The following is a 21,273-nucleotide window of genomic DNA, read 5'->3' as shown; positions in this document are numbered from 1 at the left end:
TTTTCGTGGATGTGATAGCTGCTATGTAAGCAAGTTTCTGCTCACAGCCAGCTGCCTACGGTACAGCGCGGCTCTTCGTCTACTTGCACGCTGCATGGTCGCCGAAATTAAACGCATCTTCCTTTTATTACTTCATTCAACAGGATTGGTGTTAAGGTAGTTCCATAACAAACCATGCACACTAGCGCTGAACAAATCTAAAGCGCCACCCGTTGTGCTTTCAATGCGAAACAAATTAGGCCTAGCGACGCACGGCGAGAGCAGCTGTCGACCGCCGCACCAGCGGGGCGATGCTAGCTCGCGGCATCCGCTGCGGTAAGTGCTGGGAACTTTGCTTGTTCTTTCTCGCAGACTTGAGTCAGATGTGTGTTCCATTGCTGTGGGTGGGACAGGTGTGAAACTGATTTTAAGCTTGCAACAAGTATGGTATTGTAGTTTAAAGGCAAAATGGTACTAATAATCGTAGCCCCCCGTAGCCTTTATCCCCTTTTAATAGCGCATTGTTTTGAAGGCTTGTTGCTTGAACAAACCACCTTGCAGCACATCACTGCATTGCCGGATCAGTGCAACATGTGGCTCCATCAGCCCTGCCTAATACAGGACAGATGGATTCGATCTCCAGTGCCAGTAGGTATCCAATGGTTTTCCAGTGGGTGCAAGATTTCTCTCATTGTGATGCTTTGCTCTTCTGGAGCAAAAAAAAAAAAAAAAGGTTCTTGGAAGAAATATGGCAGTGTTGGCAAAACCCTTTATTGCTTCATTGTTGTCGTCAGCCAAAGTGTCACACTTTTGCGGCAGCTCTGACTGGTCGAGACAGGATGACGTCATGGAGATCTCGACCAATCACAGAGCACCGCCACAGTATGCGCGAATGCGTGGCCTATATGGCCATATGGCAATCAATGACTGCATATTAATTAATTAATTAATTACTATTACCTCAATTAATTACTAATTAATGGCTAACTACACATAAATAACTAATTTTTAATTCATTACTAACTACACATTAATGCCTAATTCATTCATAATTACTAATTAATGCTGTACTTGTCACCAGCCAGACCAAGCTGGTAGCTCTTCCAATATTTTTTGCTCATTTTCATTGCATTCACTTGAAGTGTAAAAATTATATCGATTTTTTCTACTTGGTTGATTTTACATTTAACGTGCAATTAAGATTGTACTTCCTATATAAAGTGCTTTAAAGAACATAGCACTCTCGGTGCTTCTATAAAGTGTATTCAAAGGCATTTCTATTTAAACTTATTCACTCTTATAAAATTTCTTCGCAACCAGACAGTCAGAAGTTCAGTTCTCGATGTGAACTGTGCTACAATATAGCGATTTCAGGAAAAAATATTGCATATGTTACAAGTACTGACACTTTGTTGTTTCACTATAAGCTGCTTTACATCACAGATCCTCGATCATGCTTGGCAGAGTGCAGGATCACTTTTTCCAGGTGCATGTCATAAAATGATCACAAAAACCTCCTTAATATATATATATATATATATATATATATATATATATATATATATAATTTCTCCCATTTAAATAGAAAGATTTGCAAAGGCCGCCAGCCCTTTCTCTCGCCCTCTTAGTTCCCCCTAAATAATTGTGCTCGAATTTCTAGTCTCTCTGATAGAGCCAGACTTTCAGCACTGAAAGTAATTCATTCATTTCAAAATTACTTTCACTAAGTGAATTACTGCTGTTTCTATACTTCATACTATGTACTCCCGGTACGACGCCAAGAAAGCAGTAATGACATGCAGCAAGCCTGTCCCACAGTGATGAATAAGCAAAAAAAAGACAGAATTGAGTAAAACTACGTATTCAAGGCCTCAGACCTGCTCTGTGTCTCCGGGTCACAACCATTCTCTAAGCAGAAGACATATATGTAAGGAATGGTGCAAAATGGTAGAAAGTGAAAACTAGTTGAAAGTGTGCAGTAGCACTCACTGTTGCATATTGGCTATAGGCACAGTGGCGCCTGGTTGCACTTGCCATCACGGGCAAAAAAAGAGGTTTGGGGGAAGAGACAGGCGGAAATGTTCATGGCGTGTTTGACCATGATTCTGTTTTTGTTGCCATTGTGTCATATTTTTAATAGCCTGTTCTGTAGGAAAAGGCGAGGGAATAGTCTCACTGGATAGAATTTGGCGGGAAGATGAATGTGCTCTAATGTTTGAAGAGAAGTATTGTTCACAAGCTTTACTTAGTTTATATACTGATGAAATCCAGACATTAATTAATGAGAAGGAATTTGCTCTACAGAAGTAATTGTAATGTCATTACTTTTTGAGAGCAGTATTGAGTAATTTCATTATATTTTTAATGCTTAGCAAATAATTTGTAATGTAATTTAATTGCTTTTGAACAGTAACTTTGCCAAGTATGCTGCCAATTTACCCCAGGCAAAAAGATACCATGTGTCTACTAGGAATGAAATAGATTAAATAAGACATGCCAGCTGGACTTGTGAACGTAATCATGTAGCTCAAATGGTTTTTTTACTTCTGATTGGTACTTACTTCGGAACATTCAATTAGAAGGCCCTGTTGAACATTCAATAAAAAAATGTTTCAACTTAAACTGCTGTGTAGTTTGCATAATTTCTATAACCACAGAAGTTGTGATTAAACGAAGTTACTCTGACCCCTGAAGATCTGCCACTGAATGCAAGAGGAGGGTCCAATGTGCGAGGTATATAAGCCCCAACAAAGAAAAGTTATGTCAACTCTTCAGGTATATATAGTGTTCCTATGGCTTATGTGTCATATGAATGCATGCTTGCCTGTCACCCGCTTGGAGCTGCTATTTCAGGTCAGTTCCAGCAAAATAAGTATTAAGACTGGAAACCTTAGCTGAACTGCCTAATTGGAATGTTCAGTTTAGTCAAATTGGAGCTTCGAGTCTGTTCCAAAAGCATATGAAATTTTGCAACTGCAAACTTTGATTGGAAATCATTTTTTTTTTCTTGACTGGGCCAGTGTCTCGATGAAAAACATACCATACTGCCCATATCGCAACTTTCACATAAGAACAAGTCAAAAGACGATGCCACTGCACTGACTTGAACAAATCTCTGAAAGATATGGCAACTATAGAAATATGGCTGGAGAGGCTCCGCAAAAACTGCTGAGTTAGTTCAGATACAAGGCACACTACCGAGTACAACTGCACCTTCCAAAAACAGGAGTTTGCATTATGCACTGTTTTTGCTGACCTACAGATTGATCAGCCGCACTGCTGAGCCATAATGCAAACCCAGTTCGCGGTCATACATAATATGTAGTTTCATGTACCACAGGCAACCAAAGCAACCTCGAATATTCACCAGCTGTTGCTGCCTGCAGTTCCTTTCTGACGAGCGATATTAACCGGCCATACAGCCTGTATTTCCTGTCTCTATCAGATACATTGAACACTGAATTCTTAATTGCGGACGCGTAGCCTAGCTGACCGCAAAAAGGAATTCGGAGGTAAATAAATGCAGTGACATAACGTACAGCCTTAGAGTTATGGAACAGAACACTGCAGCAACTGCAGGTCTTTCGTATTTGAAGGCGGAATACCTTCGGCAAAACAACGAGATAAGCAGCCCACGGGGAGCCAAATTTCCTTGCATCGAGTGAAGCGCACGATGCACAGCCGAACCCGAAGCCCAGAGCGAAGCTAGAAATTGCACTACACAAGAAAAACTTCCTCTGCAACTGTACGCCACAATCAAGCGCGGATTCCTCAAATTAGGAGGATTTGATATACGAGTACGCGAAACGGCATGAGTAAAAGCGCATGCCAGGTCGCGCAGCTCGCGCTTTTATTCATGGCGTTTCGCGTAAACGTATATCGTGAGTGGATATGAGCAGCAATAAGAGTGAGTGAGTGGATGTGAGTGTGTGTGGCGATATGAGTGCGAGTGAGTGAATTTGAGTTTCAACGGGGATGAGTGTGAGTGAGTGCATGCGATTGTGAGCGGGCATGAGTGCGAGCGTGAGCCATCATCATCATCAGCCGGGCTGTACCCACCAGGGCAATGGCCTCTCCCATTTTCTTCCAATTAGCTCAGTCCTGTGTTAACTGCATCCACTTGACCCCTGCGAATTTCTTAATCTCATCCACCCGCCTAATTTTCTGGTGCCCCCTGCTACACTTTACCCTCCCTTAGAATCTAAATGGTTACTCTTAGAAACCATAGGTTATCCTCGCTTTGAACTACATGCCCTGCTCATGCCCATTTCTTCTTAATTTTGACTAGAATATCAGTAATTTGAGAATTATTTGTCTGACCCACTCTGCATGCTTCCTATCTCTTAACGTTACACCTACCATTTTCCGTTCCATGGCCCTCTACGTTGTCCTCAACTTAAGTAGAACCCTTTCTGGTAACCTCCATGTTTCATCCCCATAGGCCAGTAAGGCGAGTGCAAGTGAGTGGGTTCGAATGTCAGTTGGGATGAGTGCGAGTGAGTGAACGTGCATGGCAATGAGTGTGAGGGGTCATGAACGTGAGCGGGCATGAGTGTGGGTGAGTGGAATTGAGTGTCACAGGTCGTGAGTGTGACTGTCAGTGAGCCCCTCCTAATGGTGCCGACCTATGCTGGCGTAGTATCAAACAGTATCCTGACCTCCAAGACAAGTTTTTCTTTCACATGTCTTACGAGGATGCCAATAAAGATATTCTATGTTACACGGGAAACGTAAGAGACACACAGACTGTGACTTTGTGCTCGCATTTAACCTTGACATAAGCATTAGATCATGCATGTCAACCATTTCCAAGAAATTCCCTTTATTTACTGCTGGTTCACCTTCCCTGTGTCTGCAGGATTCCAAATACTGTTTTGAAAGAAACAATATCGAGCAGTCAGAGAAGTCAGTGCAAAATGTTCCATCTATTTTTGCTCAATTTCCACAGAATCTATGCTTTCAGCATCAATGGTTTTCTGCAGCCTCAATCTAACTGCTTGTAGAATTTGTTCAAAGCAACATAGGTACTTCTTTGTTTATTTGATTTTTATTTTTGATTATTTTTTGACGATTTCGATTTTTTGGCCGCAGCTAGCTTACACCCCGTCTGAAATCCAGTCAGAAATATAGACACTGCTGCTGTGGCATACCTGGCAAACAGGCGGCAGCAGAAGCAGTATAATTTTTTGCTGTGAGTACACCATTCATGACAAAAAAAATTTCTGCCCATTAAGTATTGTAAAGCCAATCTTCGGAAAGCTGGCACAACAGTCCTGTAAGGCTACGATGGTCCTTTTACAAATGTTTAGGCACAACCAAGAAGCAACAACCACCCACACCTGCATCCCATCGCACAGACTGGGTTTCTCTACTTCACTGCGTCCTTCAGTTGACCATGCGTGCACCGCTTTTGACGCATTCTAGCACCTTCTAGCAGGCTGTTGGAGGGGATCATAGCTTTCCGAGTGCTGCTTTGTTTGCACTTCCTCTCTTCCTACCTTCCCTGTTCTAAAAGATTCGGTTGCGGTTATTTGAGAGAATACCGCGATGGTGGGTTGGAGGTCAGGCTTCAAGCGGTAAAAGAGCAGTGAGCTCAAGTATTGTTAGCGTGCTAGCTCGCGGAGCTGCGCTTGCATTTCAGTCAGTCTCGGTCATAGAAGCGTAACTGTCGCTCTTTTTCATGAGCTTGTGTAAGTGCATTTTTGTGTCCTGTGTGTTACTGTTATATAATGTTTTGTCTCCTGCTTCAAGTTCGTTGCCCTTCATCTCTCTGTGTGTGATTTACATGTCACCTGCCATGTCGGCGAGCATCTTGAAAAGTCAAGGTGCTGAAGAACACAACGAACCTGATTTTACTCTTCCTTTAGCTCTTGTCTTGACAGTGATCCCAAAATGCTTAAGATCACTCTTGGTTTCGAAAATGAGAACTACCTGCTTTCATAATTTCAATTCGAAAAATATCTGTTAGTGGTAATTTCCGTAAAGGGACATCACAGAACATTTCAGTAACTTTTCATAACATCATTAATCTGATGACAGTGTTGCGACTCGAGTCACTGTCAGCCATCTCCTGAGCTTCCTCCATTACTTGCTGTTGTTGCCAATCTGCAGACTGCATGGTGTTATCGAACATACATTTTACTGAAGACTGTTGAGTAGGACCCTTCGATGAGCTTTGTATAGTCACTCCCTTTTACACATATAACGAAGCATAATTCCAGCCTTTTTTTCGATTCCCATCCATTTTGTCTCTCATGCTTTCCACTGCCGAGTCTCACTTGTCCTTTTCTGTTCACATACTCATTCTGGCTGCAGCATGGCTGAGCACCCTTACAAGACGATAAATTTAAAATGTTTACCTTCCCGTTCAGCAGAATGGAAGAATTTTGCGTAAAAAGCACAGGAGAAGGCAAAATGCATTCATTCCCTGTTCAGTCATTACGAGTTACAAACATTTGTTAAAACTTATACTTTTGGCTCTCAATATTTCTGTTCATATTCTTTTCTGTTCGGTCTTTTTAGAGATAATTTGCACTTCACAACCCAGGTCCCACTCTCTGCCTTATCTCATCATATGTTTGCCGCTGAGGAGTCCTGCTTACAGATCTTGCACTGCAGTAGAAGCAGCAAGCACAGATGTGCAAACTGTATTCAACTATGATACGACCACTGCCCCATGTCCTCCACAGAGCGCTCGTTGATCACTCTGATGACAAGAAGGCGATGGGTCGTGCAACCTGCATAGGGCACGGCTCAATGTACACAGCTCTCAGTTGTCTCAAATACCTACCCAGGAGGCTCCCAATCTAGAACCATCTGATGGCCCGATTACTTACTGTCGAATTCAAACGTTTGGTTGAGTAAATGGCGCATAGTTTCAAATGCCGCCTATGATTGTCAATCCAAAAGTTATTTCGTTCCCAAGAGTCACATATCCACCCAGTGAAATGGCTCAGCTGAGCGGTGCCACACTCTTACACACGACAGTGCAAACACTAAATTTTGTGCATATGTTTTCAGTGCAAAATTAACGTCCTCAGGCTTGTGCGATGAACACATCTGTACCGCACCTCACATGGATAACAATAACACTTACATCGATGCAAATAAAGAGTATATTTGTAGTGTGCATAATATTTTGTGGTTTGTAGCCATGTATGTAGCAGGATTAGTTATCTACATTGTCGAAGTGAGTTCAGGAAGAGATTGGTAGCAGGGAATTTTAAAACGAGAGGAAAATGATGATGAATAAGAAATAATGGGCAGCAATTCTTGTCTAGGATTACGTAATGATATTCGTTGACGAATATCTTGATATCAGATGCCTCCTACACGAGCTAAAGCAAAGTTGGAAATGTATACCGATGCCACACCAACAGAATATAAACAGCCATTTAGAGCTGGATGATGGCAGGCATCGCCAGGCTCGATTTTATGACAAGCTGTGTTTTTCGTTCTATCGCTATCCCTCTCTCACTGATACAGAAAAGGCTAAGGCACACATAATCATTGTAGCATGTGCCCCGTCTTGAGTATATTTCCTTATAACTATGTAACCATACATGTCGAAAGCATCTCGACTTTATTTTTCCCTGCCTACTAATTTCTGTTTGTTTTTTGTTGTTGTCTGCATAGTGCAGTGAGAAGATACTCACTACTTGTCACCTCAGCGACAAGTGTCCCATGTATGCCATTTCACCCCAAATCACATATGGGCTTCTGCCACATGAGGTGGACTTAGGGTTGACTGATGGCGGTATGACTGATCAATCAGCATAAGATTTTAGTTGATGGCCCTTTTCGCCAAGTATTTCGCACCCTGTTCCAATGTGTTCACCAGCTGCCTCGATCTTCATACCTACATCAAACTGACTATTTCAATGATCAGAAAAAAGTCAAGGCGGTAGAAAGCTCAACAACACCATTTCGCTTCTTCCAACTAGTGGCAGGCCTGGCCATACCTAGTGGGGCATTCCGTTTGTGTAGTGATACATGTCGCAATCAAGCAAAGGATCAAGCAGGTTTTCGGAAACAATACTCCACTATCGATCATATCCATACCATCAACCAGGTGATAGACAAATGCTCGGAATATAACCAGCCCTTATACATAGCATTCATTGATTACGAAAAAGCCTTTGACTCAGTAGAAACATCGGCGGTGATGCAGGCATTGCGAAATCAGGGGGTAGACGAGTCGTACGTGAAAGTGCTGAAGGATACATATAGTGGCTGCACAGCAACCATAGTTCTGCATAAAGAAACAAAATTCCCATAAAGAAAGGTGTTAGGCAAGGAAACACGATCTCCTCAGTACTATTTACAGCTTGCTTAGAGGAAGTATTCAGACTTGAAATGGGAGCAGTTAGGGATAAGGGTAGATTTAGAATACCTCAGTAATATGCGATTTGCTGATGACATTGCCTTGCTAAGTAACTCAGGAGATGAACTGCAAAGAATGATTGGTGACCTAGACAGGAAAAGTAGAAAGGTAAGATTGAAAATCAATATGCAGAAGACTAAGGTGTTCAACAGCCTCGGGAAGGAACAGCAGTTTATGTTAGGTAGCGAAGCACTGGAAGTAGTAGGCGAATATGTCTACTTAGGACAGGTAGTAACCGCAGATCCGGATCATGAAAAGGAAATAACAAGAAGAATAAGATTGGGATGGAGCGCATTTGGCAAGCACTCGCAGATTATGACTAGCAGCTTACCGATATCGCTGAAGAGGAAAGTATACAACAGTTGCATCTTACCTATACTCACCTATGGGGCTGAAATGACAACGCAGAGGGCTATGGAACGAAAAATGGTAGGGGTAAGAGATAGGAAGCGTGCAGAGTGGGTCAGAGGAATGACTCAAGTTACTGACATTCTAGTGTAAATCAAGAAAAAATGGGCATCGGCAGGACATGTAGTGCGAAGAGAGGATAACTGAGGGTCGCTTAGGGTAACAAACTGGATTCCAAGGGAAGGAAAGCGTAGCAGGGTGCGGCAGAAAGTTAGGTGGGCGGAAGAGGTTAAGAAGTTTGCAGGAGTCAAGTGGATACAGCTAGCACAGAACCGGGTTAATTAGAGAAATATGGGAGAGGCCTTCGCCCTGCAGTGGGTATAGTCAGGCTGATGATGATGGTGACATGTCGCAAAGTAAAGTTTCACTTTGCGACATGTATCACTACACAAACGGAATGCCCCACTGGGTATATAGACACATGGCTACATCAAACTGGCTATTTCAAAGATCAGAAAAAAGTCAAGGCGGCGGCAAGCTCAACAACACCCTTTGGCTTCTTCCAACTAGTGGCAGGCCTGGCCATGTGTCTATATACCCAGTGGGCATTCCGTTTGTGTAGTGATACATGTCGCAAAGTAAACTTTCACTTTGCCAGAGTGGAAGAGGCAGGTCAGGCACATTTTGAGAAGTACCATGACATATGCATGGGCTAATATGGCTGATCTTCTTTACGTCTCCGTTATCATCACTGACATGAGCAGTTCGTTATCCAAGTTATGCAATCATGTACCTCGCCGAACAGTTTACTTGTGCTAGCTGACAAGTTATAACATCGACAATTTGTCCACAGAGCAGTCACAGCACTAAATGCAATCTTTATTGCTTCAGAAAGCTTTCTTATTGCCCTTAGTGTGACTGCTAGGTAACGACAGTAGTAAATTTTGCCGGGTGTGGTTCCTGAGTGAAGCAGCTGATTGTATATTTAGCCAGTTTACTTCAGAACATAAAGAGGCATCTAAGTGGCATATTCTTGTCCAAGCAGTTTATTGTACTTACCCATCCTTCAGTATCTCATCTAATGTACGTGTTGAATCATTTGCTTCATGTATCACCACCTCTGACATGTGGAGGTAAGATGTCAGGCAACATGAAAGAGCTGTACTCGTTTTGACCGTCCATGCAGGTGGAGATGCTTCACGGTGTTGATTTAAATGCTAGAAAAGTAGTCTACACTGCCTGGTCTTTCACTTCCTTGAGTACAGAGTTCACCTGAAATTCTGAAATTCATAAAAAAATAATTAAGGACTGCTAGAGACGCAACCTAATACATCTGCAGTAGATTCTAAATCACTGGTGTGCCAGCATATACTGTGTAAAGATGAAAAATGCCTCTAAATTAATTTCTGCTCAAGCATTTGCAATAACAAAATGCAGAATGGTACATACAGACATGGTAGTGATTAAATTACCATATAATACAAGTAAAGTTACCGTAATTCACATACTTCTTCCATTGATCTTTCTCGTCTCATATACTTTAATAATCTGATGCATTGTTCGTGTAGAGTAATTTCACAGTAGTGTTTAATTACCCATAAAATTACCTTTATTAAAGTACCACAGCTCTTTGTGCTTGCAATACAAAACAAAGTTTTTGATGCTACTTCACTCAGTTGCACCTGTGAAAACATAATTTAAGAAACATGAAATCCTTATAAGACCTATCACCAGCCTACTTCTTTGCATGTGTGAAAACTACAAAAAATTACAGCTGCATTACTTTTAGGATGAAAATCATAATTTTATCATTCCTGCATGCAATAAATAATAATGTAATAAATTTATACAGGATTCGCTGAAACAAAATAAAAAGTCTTTAGTCTTTGATCTTTAGTCTGCTGTAGTTGTGTTGTAAACGTGCGCCTCTGCCATAACAGCTGGAAGCACTTATTTTCGAATTAATTGTTTGAAGTGCTGAAATTGACTTCTAAGCCGTTATACTTAGGGTACCTACTGAATCTGCAAAATCAAAGCACGCTTTCCATATGTCCCAATGGCATTGTTAAATACAACTAGAAAAAATAATAGCGCCCACAACAGGGTGCTGAATTGTGCGTGTCTGCCACCTCCAAACCGAAATTGAAAGGAAAAAGAGCCCCTCTGGTGCTACTGTCTCTGTGTTTCATTCCATCGCGAAGCTGATGCCGCCTGTGCATGCAGCACCAATGAGCATGGTTATAGCAAATTATTACACTCGAAGTGGTGAGCAAGTTCTTCCTGGCAGGGTTAAAATAACATGCCATGTCACTGTACGGGTGATATGTTAGAAGCTGCACACAAGTCTCCGTCTGAAAGCTCAGTGACTACTCTTATACATTCAGTAGATGGTGGCCCCTCTGCACCACACTAAGACGGCCCCACTGCACCTCTTGCTTTGACACTGTCCCTGCAGGGCGATGTTACTCTCTGAACTAAGTACGTGCAGCCGGCTGTGATAACTATGCTCAATCAACACACTCTAGACTAGATAAAGGGTGCTGGCTCAGTGAGCGAGCAAATACGGCTGACGCCAGCTATGTAGCAAAATGAAAGGTGGACTCAGTGATGTCAGAGGCACTCTTTGCCCATTCAATTTTGGCTTGGAGGTGCGCAGGCATGCAAAATTCAGCACCATGGTTCGGCCGCTCATTGTGTCTACTCATTGTATCTACTCATTGTATTTAACAGAGTCGTTAGGGCGCAAGAAGGGCGCTTCAATGCTGCGTATGCAGTAGACAGCCTAAATCAAATAGTTTAGAAGTTAATTTCAGCATTTCAATTAATTATTTTAAAGGTTAGTGCTTTATAAGCGATATTTTGGCAACGGTACATGTCCACAACACAACTATGACAGAAAAGAGATCTTAGCTGATGCCAGGTTTCTTTTTTTTCTCTGTATATATGCGACATTATAGAATAGTTAGTAATGTAATTGATTACTTTTTAAAGCTAGTTTTGCAAGCTAACATGTGTCCACACAGACATGTCGTTTCCCTGTTTTATCTTTACCACCTTGCAACTCCGATTCCTCTTTCTGTAACTTCTGATCAGGCTTGCTGTTGAAATACTGAAATATATTTAATAGACTGACCTGATAGTTTAGGTATTGAATGCAATGCAGAAAGCGCAAAACTGTTTGTTCTATATTTGTAACCCACAAACTAAGTGATAAGCATTTAATTTTTGCAACCAGCACACATCCGGTAACACTAATACCTTTGTCACATGAGCACTTCGATCCTCATTGAACTCGATCTGCATTCAGCTCAATGTAGATCGAGGTTGTCACACGGTAACTACCAGGTGCAATTGATCCTGAGCCAGCTTGGCTCGAAGCCGCTCCCTCAAGCACTCTGAAGTTTTCAAGCATATTCGAGAGAGAGCGTATATTTATCACCGAACTTTCAAAATAAAAGCGATTGAATGCAATATAACTTCAAATATTAACACTGAAATGTGTTCGAATGCATGATAGGACATTGTTTGAACATTATGCTTGTTTCTGTTATGTTTTTATAATCTCAACACCACGCTTGCCACCACTTACTGCACACGAAAAAAGCTTCTGAATGGTCAATCAAAGCACGCGTGTTGCACAGGATGCTTCAATTTTTGAAAACCTCAATGCAGGCCGAGTTCAATGATGATCGAAAGTGTTCGTGTGACAAGACATAACACTACTGATATGTGGGCCCTTTCAATTGTAATCAAGACAGCAGGGATCAAACTGAATGCAGATCCAATATTGCTACACAGTTAGTTCAACCAGCCACAGTCAAGCTTGATCCTATTCATCCCAAGCCAGGTCTTGAAATGCGACTGAGGGCTGTCATCCTCATGCTAAGAAAACTATCAAAACCCGTACACTGACCCGTACAGTGGCATATCCCCCGTACAGTGACACGGCATGTTATTTTGAACCTGCCAGGAAGAGCTTGCTCACCACTTCGAGTGTAATATTTTCTATAACCATGCTCATTGGCCCTGCATGCAGAGGTGGCATCAGCTTTGGGGTGAAATGAAAGACAGAGACAGTAGTACCAGAGGTGCTCTTTTTCCTTTCAACTTTGGTTTGGAGGTGGCAGACACGCATAACTTAGCACCCTGTTGTTGGCGCTATTATTTTTTCTCATATTTAACAGTGCCATTAGGATATATGGAAAGCGTGCTTTGATTTTGCAGATTCAGCAGGTACCCTAAGTATAACTGTTTACAAGACAGTTTCAGCATTTTAAACAATTAATTCAGAAATATGCGCTTTCAGCTATTATGGTGGAGGTGCACGTTCACTACACAACTACAGCAGACTAAAGACCTCAACTGATGTCTGTTCTTTTTATTTTGTTTCAGTGAACCCTGTATAAATTTATTACAATATTATATATCGCATGCAGGAATAATAAAAAAAATTATGATTTTCATCCTAAAAGTAATGCAGCTGTTTGTAATTTTTTTTAGCTTTCACACATCAAAACGCAAAATAAAAATTAAACCCGCAAACAAGCATGCCGTAAGAGCCACATAATCTCAAAACAGGTTTCTATTTTATTCAGTGCAGTCCGGTTTCCAAAACTGCGTTCACAATCTCAATGCGTGCCACCTGCTTTCCTCCAAGGCAGTAATCAAACAGTGCCCACACGTGCAGCCCAGTGTATGATTTTGAGTGCGTTTGAGACAGCATTTCCCGTAACTACACCACAGGCACAAAATTTTTGATCAGGAGTTTACTTTCCTTGATTACAAATGCCTGCGTATGCCAACATTTTTACAGCCATGCAGCGCCATATGTCGTCATGAACTCACCGATCAGGATTGAGTGGAACATAGCAGTGTTGCACGTGGAGCAAACTCAAAATTCCAACCAGGATTGGGCTTGATTGGTATGGAAAGCTGCATTCTGACCAGGCAAATGAACCTGCACAGCAACATCATGCATATTCCTACGGCTTGATAATGTACAGCTTGAGCAGTGTATGTCAGCCTCCAAATATAACATTTTGGATGAAAATAAAGAGGCTCGAGATAATTCGATAACTTGGTGGTATGACTGTTAAGTTACATAAATAATTTTAAGTTGCAGAATGGATGATGACGAATGCATGTGGATGAAATTCTGGTGTCCCATATAGCTTCCTCTTAAAGTTCTGCAGAAAGTATGCTGGTGCCATCATCGTGTGAATGTTAACCTGGAAATAATGTAGAAACAAATGTAAAAATACAATATATTGTGCACGATGACAAGTAAAACACAACTAACAAGAAAACAAACAATGAAGTGCTACAGCTTCAATAGATTGGGCAGCACCATCGTCAATATTGGCCTGGATAACAATTATTAAGGCAGCCTTGATTTAAAAGTGCCGTAAATTTTCTGCATCATGATAAGTTTTATTTTTAGCAGGAATATCATGCCCCACCTGATTTCATTGATAGCATTCTATTCCGCAAGTGGGCAGGACCGTATTAAACTGGCTACTTATAGTACTTTGGAACCACATAGAGGAGTCCTATTTGTATCAAAGATATTGTGAAAAATAATATGTCACATGAGATCTGCAGGTTGAGCATGAACACGACGCAAGTCGTACCAGCAAAAAGTACCATCCTGGAGAGTATGCACGGTGGCCTGCATTGGATTAGGACCTTTGCCCGCATACAGCCGGTGTCGTGGCCAGAAAGGATCCACAGTATAACCGCTTGGATTAGGAGATGTTGATATCCTGCGTCATTTTCAGCGTTGACAGATGTACTACGGCAAACAGCTTCAAAGATCTAAACTCTATGTGGCTGGTTTGGCTGGCTTTGCCTGTACTGAAATATGTGATGGCGTACCACACAACTATAAGAAAGGCTACGAAGAAATTATTGTAAGGACCAACGCACTTGCTTAATGATTGAATGGTCTATGTGGGGCAGAATTTTAGGAGTCTTCACGCCGGTTCCCTCGCCAGGACCCTTGGTTACCTTTGGCTAGCATAGTTAAAATCACGGTGGATTCTTCCACCATGGTTAAAATATTTCCAGTTCCAAGTAGGGCGCTGCATAAGCGTTTTGATGATGATAGTGATAACATTCTTTACAAGCAATTAACTAAACACAATTAGGTCATCATTAAATACCACATTACAGGAAGCTCTCGAAAGATTAACTGGAATGTTAGACGCACCTACCTGCATTGTAATGGTTCATTTATATTTAATTCTTGCTTTTTCCTTTTTTTCATCAAACGCGAACACAATTTTCTGTGCTTGTTTACAACAACCACACTCAAATCATTTCATTTTGTAAGTACGGCTTATATAGTAGTCTTCTGTTATGAACACACTGTTGAAATAGATGATAAAACATGTTTGATCAAGTTGTGCATCAGCCGATGCGCCGATGCAGAGGGAAAATAAGCAGAAACGTTGAAGCGGCAACAGTACACTTTGCCGATTGATTAATTGAAAAACGTTTATTCTCGGTAAGAGAAAGGGAGGGGGGAAATACAGGAAGGTGGTGTCGTCAGTGCAGGACCCCAGCGGCTATGACTGCCGCCCTCACCTGGGAGACCAGTTGACGCTGATCCTCCAAGGTTGAGCTGAGCAGGGTCACCTCCCAATGTTCCACTATTTTAGTGATGTACAAGTGTAGGGGTTTGTTTCCGATACAGCCCCAAGTAGTGTGGTATGTCGTCGGAGTGTCCCCGCACCAAGGACAAGACTCCTCGTATTCGCCTGGAAAGATCAAGCTATAGCGGAGTAAGTTTGGGAAGGTGTTAGTTTGAAGTTTCCTCCAGTCTCTGGCCTCCTGTGCCGATAGTTTGCGGTGTGGAGGTGGGAGGGTTCGCCTTTGTGTTCTTAACGAGTGAAGTCGTTCGCCATAAAGTAAGGAAAGAGGGATGAGATCAGGGAGATTAGCCTCTCGGTTTGTGTACCCTCAAGCTAAGCTGTCCGCTGCCTCGTTTCGCTCTAATCCATCATGAGCTGGCGTCCAGGTAATCTGGTGCTTCCGATCGGAGTTGGATTTTTCATTCAGGTGAAGAATTTTAGATACCTGTTAAGGTATTCATCCTGCAAGGAATAACCTGTAGGCTGCCTGTGAGTCGGTGACTATTTTCAGGTTTCTGCCGGAACTCTCACCATGCTGAATGGCCAGTGCAATGGCTGCCGTTCCTGCTACAGTAGAGTTGGGTGTAGGGATTGTAGCACTTGTGATTTCCCGAAATTCATTATCCAGGACGACTGCCACTGAGTATGGAGAGTGGGTATAGTTAGATGCGTCAACGTAGATAGCATTTCGCGCTTTGAGGTGTGTGCGTCGTATGCGGTCAGTGCGGGCTTTTCGGCGTCCTTTGTTTGTTTCTTTTTGCATGTTCTTTGGTAGTGGTGTCACGTGGATCCTTTCGCGAAGGGTTGGTAGTAAGTCTTTGGTATCTTGGAGTTTGGCTCTGCCAGCCGGCGTGCCTATTCTATCTAGAATGTTCCTGCCCGCTGCTGTAGTGTAAAGGCGTTCTTTCTGGCCTAGGAGCACTGCTTCCTGGATTTCCTTGAAGGTGTTGTGGAGGCCAAGTGCCTCAAGTAGGTTGTTGGCCGTGACAGAGGGTAGACCGATGGCCTGTTTGTATGCCATCCGTAAGATGGCATTCGCCTTGTCTTTCTCTTTCTTGATCATTTCGGTGTATGGGAGTCCGTAGGCTAACCGACTGGTAATGAGGGCCTGTACCAGTTTTATGGTATCTTCCTCTCTCATACCTTTGCAATTGTTAGTGACTCGCATTATCATTCTAGCAATCTGTTGGGCAGTTGTTTTTAGTTTTTGGAGGGTGAATGTAACTCTCCTGTCGCTTTGTAGCCAAAGTCCAAGAATTCGTATTTTCTCGACCTCCTTGATGCAAGTGGCATTTATAGTAATGTTGAGAGGTCCTGGAGATTGATAGGCGTACCCGCAAATGCGTATGACCTCTGACTTCTCCGGGGCGCAGCTCAGCCCGCATTTGGCTGCCTGGGCTTCAATGCAGGTAGCAGCTTTTTGTAGGGCGTTTTCTTTGTCTGCCAGGGATCCCTTGGTGGCCCATACTGTGAGATCGTACGCATAGATGGTGTATCCGATGCTGGGAACTGTATCTAGGGCTTGCGCCATCGCTATCATAGCGATGTTGAAGATGAGGGGAGATATTATAGAGCCCTGGGGCGTGCCTTTGTTTGGCATGTCTAGTGTCCCCGTGCACGTCTCTCCCAATCCAACTGTCGCCGTGCGATTGCTGAGGAAAGTCAATGTATCTGTAGAGTCGTTCTCCACATCCTATGTTACTGAGTTCCTTCAGGATAGCATCGTACGAAATATTGTCAAAGGCTCCCTTAAGGTCGAGAGCCATGATGCATATTTCACTGTGGCATGGAATTTCTCGAAGGACCTCTTTTTATGAGAAGAAATGCATCTTGGGTAGACAGTCCCTTTCGGAAGCCGATCATCGTAGGAGGGAAGAGTTGGTTATCCTCAATGAAGTTTTGGAGACGGGTGTGTATGACCCGTTCATAGAGCTTGCCTAGACATGAGGTCAGTGAGATTGGTCTCAGAACTTCAAGGCTAGGCTTTTTGCCTGGCTTTGGGATGGTTATAATTTCAGAATGCTTCCATTCCGTGGGTATCTCGCCCTTTTTCCAGAGGGAGTCATTTATGTAAGTAGTGAAGGCCTTAATTTGAGTTTTACTAAGATAGCGAATCATGCCATTTGCGATTCTGTCAGCTCCAGCTGCTGTATTGCGCGTTGCTGATCTAACGGCTGCATACACTTCGGCTGTTGTAATTGGAGCGTCAAGTTTATTATTGACGTTCCAGTGTATTGCAGCTGGCTTGGCGGCACGCGAGTGCCGATGTGTCTTTGAGTGCTTGGTGAAGCTTATCATCCGTTCCAGGAAAAGGTGGGCGATCTTGTTCAGAGTGCGTGTAGAGACGGATTTGGAGGTGTTTGGGTCTATGAGATGTCTGAGTATGGCCCATGTTTTAGACGTGCCGAGTGTACCTTGGAGTGATTCGCAGAATTCCTGCCAGTTTTGGTTGGATAGCGTACTGGCGTAGGTTTGGGCTTCCTGTGTGATCTCCGCAATGCGAAGTTTTAGCTTTCTGTTATGTTTCTGCCTTTTCAATCTTCGGACCAATGATCGTCTGGTTTCCCATAGTTTGAGTAGGTGGCGATCTACTGCAGGAGTGTCCGGCGTACATTTTACCTCTGTAGTAGCTGACTTGTGGGCTTTTTTAATTTCCTCGCTTCACTCCTTGATGGAGTGAATGGGTTGGTCGGAGTTGGTATTTTCCCGATATTTATTCCAATCCGTTATTCGTGCTGTGCCGATTTTGCGGCGGATTATGGCTGTCGAGATCGAACTGCTGACGATCGAATGGTCGCTGCCTAAATTCTCGCCCAAGTTGGTCTAGGTCGCAGAGGACGTGTTTTTTACAAATGAAAGGTCGGGGCATGTATCTCTGCTTACACTGTTGCCATCTCTGGTGGGGTACATGGGGTTCATGAGTAATTCTAGCCCTAATACCTAATATGTCTTGGGCTCGCGCGATCGCCCTACCTCTAGGAGAGTCGCGGGCATATCCGCAATCTGAGTGTGGGGCATTAAAGTCGCCAACAATGACTGTCCGGTTTTGTCCAGCAATTCTCCCGGCTTCTTTGAGTAGTTTATAGAGGTCCGTATTAGTACCTTTAGGTGGATGATAAACGTTAGTGAGGTAAGCGCTTTTCTGTCCTCTTTTACTGGGTATGATTTCGATGCACACGCTTTCTACTGCCGGATCGACGTCGAGGTAGTGTTCCGTCACTGTGATGTCTTTAGAAATTAAAAAGGCTATTCGCGACGTGTCTTCTTTCCTTATAGTGTAGTAGCCTAATAGGGTGGGTGCTCTATCCGCGCCCATTTCTTGTAGGCATATTATATCGGGTCTAATTGGGGCTGTCTTAATGTATTGCTTGAGAAGGCTTTGTTTTTTTCTATATCCTCGACAGTTCTATTGCCATATCTCAAGTCTGTCTGGTGTACCTGATTTGTTAGAACTAGCCATCATGAGCACTTGTGAAACTTCGCAATGACTCATTGTCACTGCTGCATGCTGCTGAGACGCTGTGGTATGATGCGCGGTAGGCTTTTCCTCGAGGGTTTTATGCACTTGCGACTCGCTTGCGGCTGTTAGCTTTAGTCTCGATTAGGGCGTGCAGGGTGATAAACTGGTTGTCATGAGCGTCGATGCGCTGTATGAGAGCAGCTACTTGAGTTCCAAGAGCTTCGACAGTGGACCTAGCGTGAGTGATTTCATTCTAGATTGCGTCCAGGAGATGTGTGATTGCTGCAATCACCTGTGTATGTATGTCTTAGAGTTGGTTAAGGGCAGAGTTCGCCGCTACTGATGCTGTTTCAGGGAGGCTATTCCTGGCTTTGACTGAGGTAATTTTATCTTTTAGTTGCTGTTGAGGTGGGCGTGGCTGAAGATTGTTTAAAGTGGCTGTATTGTGGGATTGTGGCCTCTTCATGGTCCCGATTTCTGCCTCGAGCCTGGCTATTTGTTGCACCTAACGAGCAATCTCTTTTGCTTGTTTGACACAGTCGGTGCAGCTCGGTGGGCTAATTGAGTGATTGTGATTGGGAACAGTGGGAGGAGTCTTAGTGATCCCCGCGTAGCTCACCTGTTTGGTTTGTTGCTGAGTTTGCTGTCAATCTGGCCGGTGCTGCTGCCCTAGCTTGTGGGAGCTTTCCCGGCTCGGTCGGCGATTAGATCCGGATTTCGATTTGCGCCTCTGTAGGCTTCCGCTGCGGCTTTCATCGGCGGGTGACGATTCGTTCTCAGAACTAAACCATCTCTTGCGGCAAGGTTTGGGTGCGACGTCCTTACGAGGCTGGTGTTGATGTATGGCGGGAGGTCGCTCGATTCTTGGGGAAGTCGGTGGTTTGAGAGGTCACAGACGCTTTGGACAGTCCTTGCCTGCAGTCTCGTGAGGCTCCCCACAAAGAACGCATTTTGGCTGACATTGGTGTCCTTCAGGCGGGTTATCGAGACCGCATGTCCTACAGACGTTTGCATTTGGTGTCGGGCATACGTCCGGCCGGTGTCCAGGCTTCATGCAAGCATGGCAAAACTGTCTGCCCGGACGAAAGGGGTAGCACTGATGGGATACACCCTCGAACCAAACGAAAGCAGGAAGTGTTGTTCTTTGAAAGGTGAGTAACATAGAAGATGTCTTGCCCATGTGGCGTGCGTCGATGAGCTTGACGTTGTTCGTCCTTATCTGGAGGAGGTGAGTATAGAAGTCGTCTGGCGACACTTCCGCTGGTATGCCATGTATGACGGCTCGTTTGTCTCGATCCGTGAAAGGGCGGTAGGTGTTTACTTCGTGGCTGGTGTTTCCCAGCGTTATTTGCTGTATTCGGCTGAGCTCGTACAGGAGACTTCTTCATCTTCAGTGCTGATGATGAGAATGTTTGAACCAAAATGCAGTTGAAGAAGGAAATTTCCCTTCACTTTTTGCGGGTTTTGGCATGCCTGGCAGATGGCTCTGGACAGGGCGATGCTGGTGAAGTCCTTTAGGGCGAGTCCTTGCTTGGGTCGAATCACGAATTTAATTCCGTTCTTGGGAAGTGATGGAGGGCGAGCTTGGGGGCTTTCTTTTTTCGTGTACGCTTTGAGAGGAGTGCTAGCGTTTTCTTGCAGTTTATCATTGCTGGCCTTGCCATGCTCTCCGAAGTTTGCGCTCCTTGTGGCGGCTCATGGCAAGTTGCCATCCTTTGGGCAGTATTGGGGGTTCTTTGGGTCCTGATCCTCCAGGCAGTGATGTTTGATCCTGATCAGGGGGGTTTCCTGGTGAGTGTTGTAGTTCCATATCCGAGTCCAAATCTTCTGGTATTTCCCTAGCGGGGTATTGCAGACCACTGGGGCCGGCGACGGGCTCCACTGTTGTCATTCGCAGGCCGTGGAAAGCTCGACCTTGTTTCCGAACGGTCTCAGTCGCAGCGAAAACTGCGGGCCGCAGGGCGGCGGCGGCGGAGCGCGTTGAACATTTGAAGCCACGGGCCGAGGGGCGGTGCGCAGGGTCTCGGAACGGTCGAGAAGCACGTCCGCTCGCGTTGCGAGCTCGGAGGGGTCCCTAGGTTGTCCGAGGCGCGCGCAAAATATGAAGCTAGCGCTCGGAGAGCGGACGGCCATGGGGGTGAGGTGGCAAGCAAAATCTACACTTTGTCGATCCTCCTGTGTGGGTATAAAAGACAACAAAACAGTACACTAACGCCTCATCGAGCCTTGTACCACACTAGTGAACGAAACTGGACATGAACTCGGTTTCCCAGCTCCAATTTTTCATTTCGCATTTCGTCGTTCTCATCATATTCAACGACAGTGCAGGCCTACTACTGCGCCGTCAAATCTTTGAAAACTAGCGATGACTTCGGGAAAGACGGTTTGTCACACAACACCAGCAGACGACCGGGCCTGTCTGCTCTACTAGCTCTACAGCGCTGATGCATTCTTCTGCGTTATGAGCAAGC

General features: G+C 44.0%; 1 long non-coding RNA gene across 1 annotated transcript; it reads right to left on the bottom strand.

Annotated features, from left to right (window-relative positions):
* Window positions 1-9,648: 9,648 nt before the first annotated feature.
* On the bottom strand, window positions 9,649-21,273 carry LOC146191861 (uncharacterized). Its single transcript, XR_014706704.1, has 3 exons — window positions 19,422-21,273; window positions 13,556-13,667; window positions 9,649-9,990 (listed from the first exon to the last, which is right to left on the bottom strand). It is a non-coding gene; the product is annotated as an uncharacterized LOC146191861 (long non-coding RNA).

The sequence above is a fragment of the Amblyomma maculatum genome, chromosome 4, assembly GCF_055883805.1.
Source record: "Amblyomma maculatum isolate TAMU_Amacu chromosome 4, ASM5588380v1, whole genome shotgun sequence".
NCBI lineage: Eukaryota > Metazoa > Arthropoda > Arachnida > Ixodida > Ixodidae > Amblyomma > Amblyomma maculatum.
Note: the sequence above shows the minus strand (reverse complement) of the source record. Positions and strands in the feature narration are given on the sequence as shown.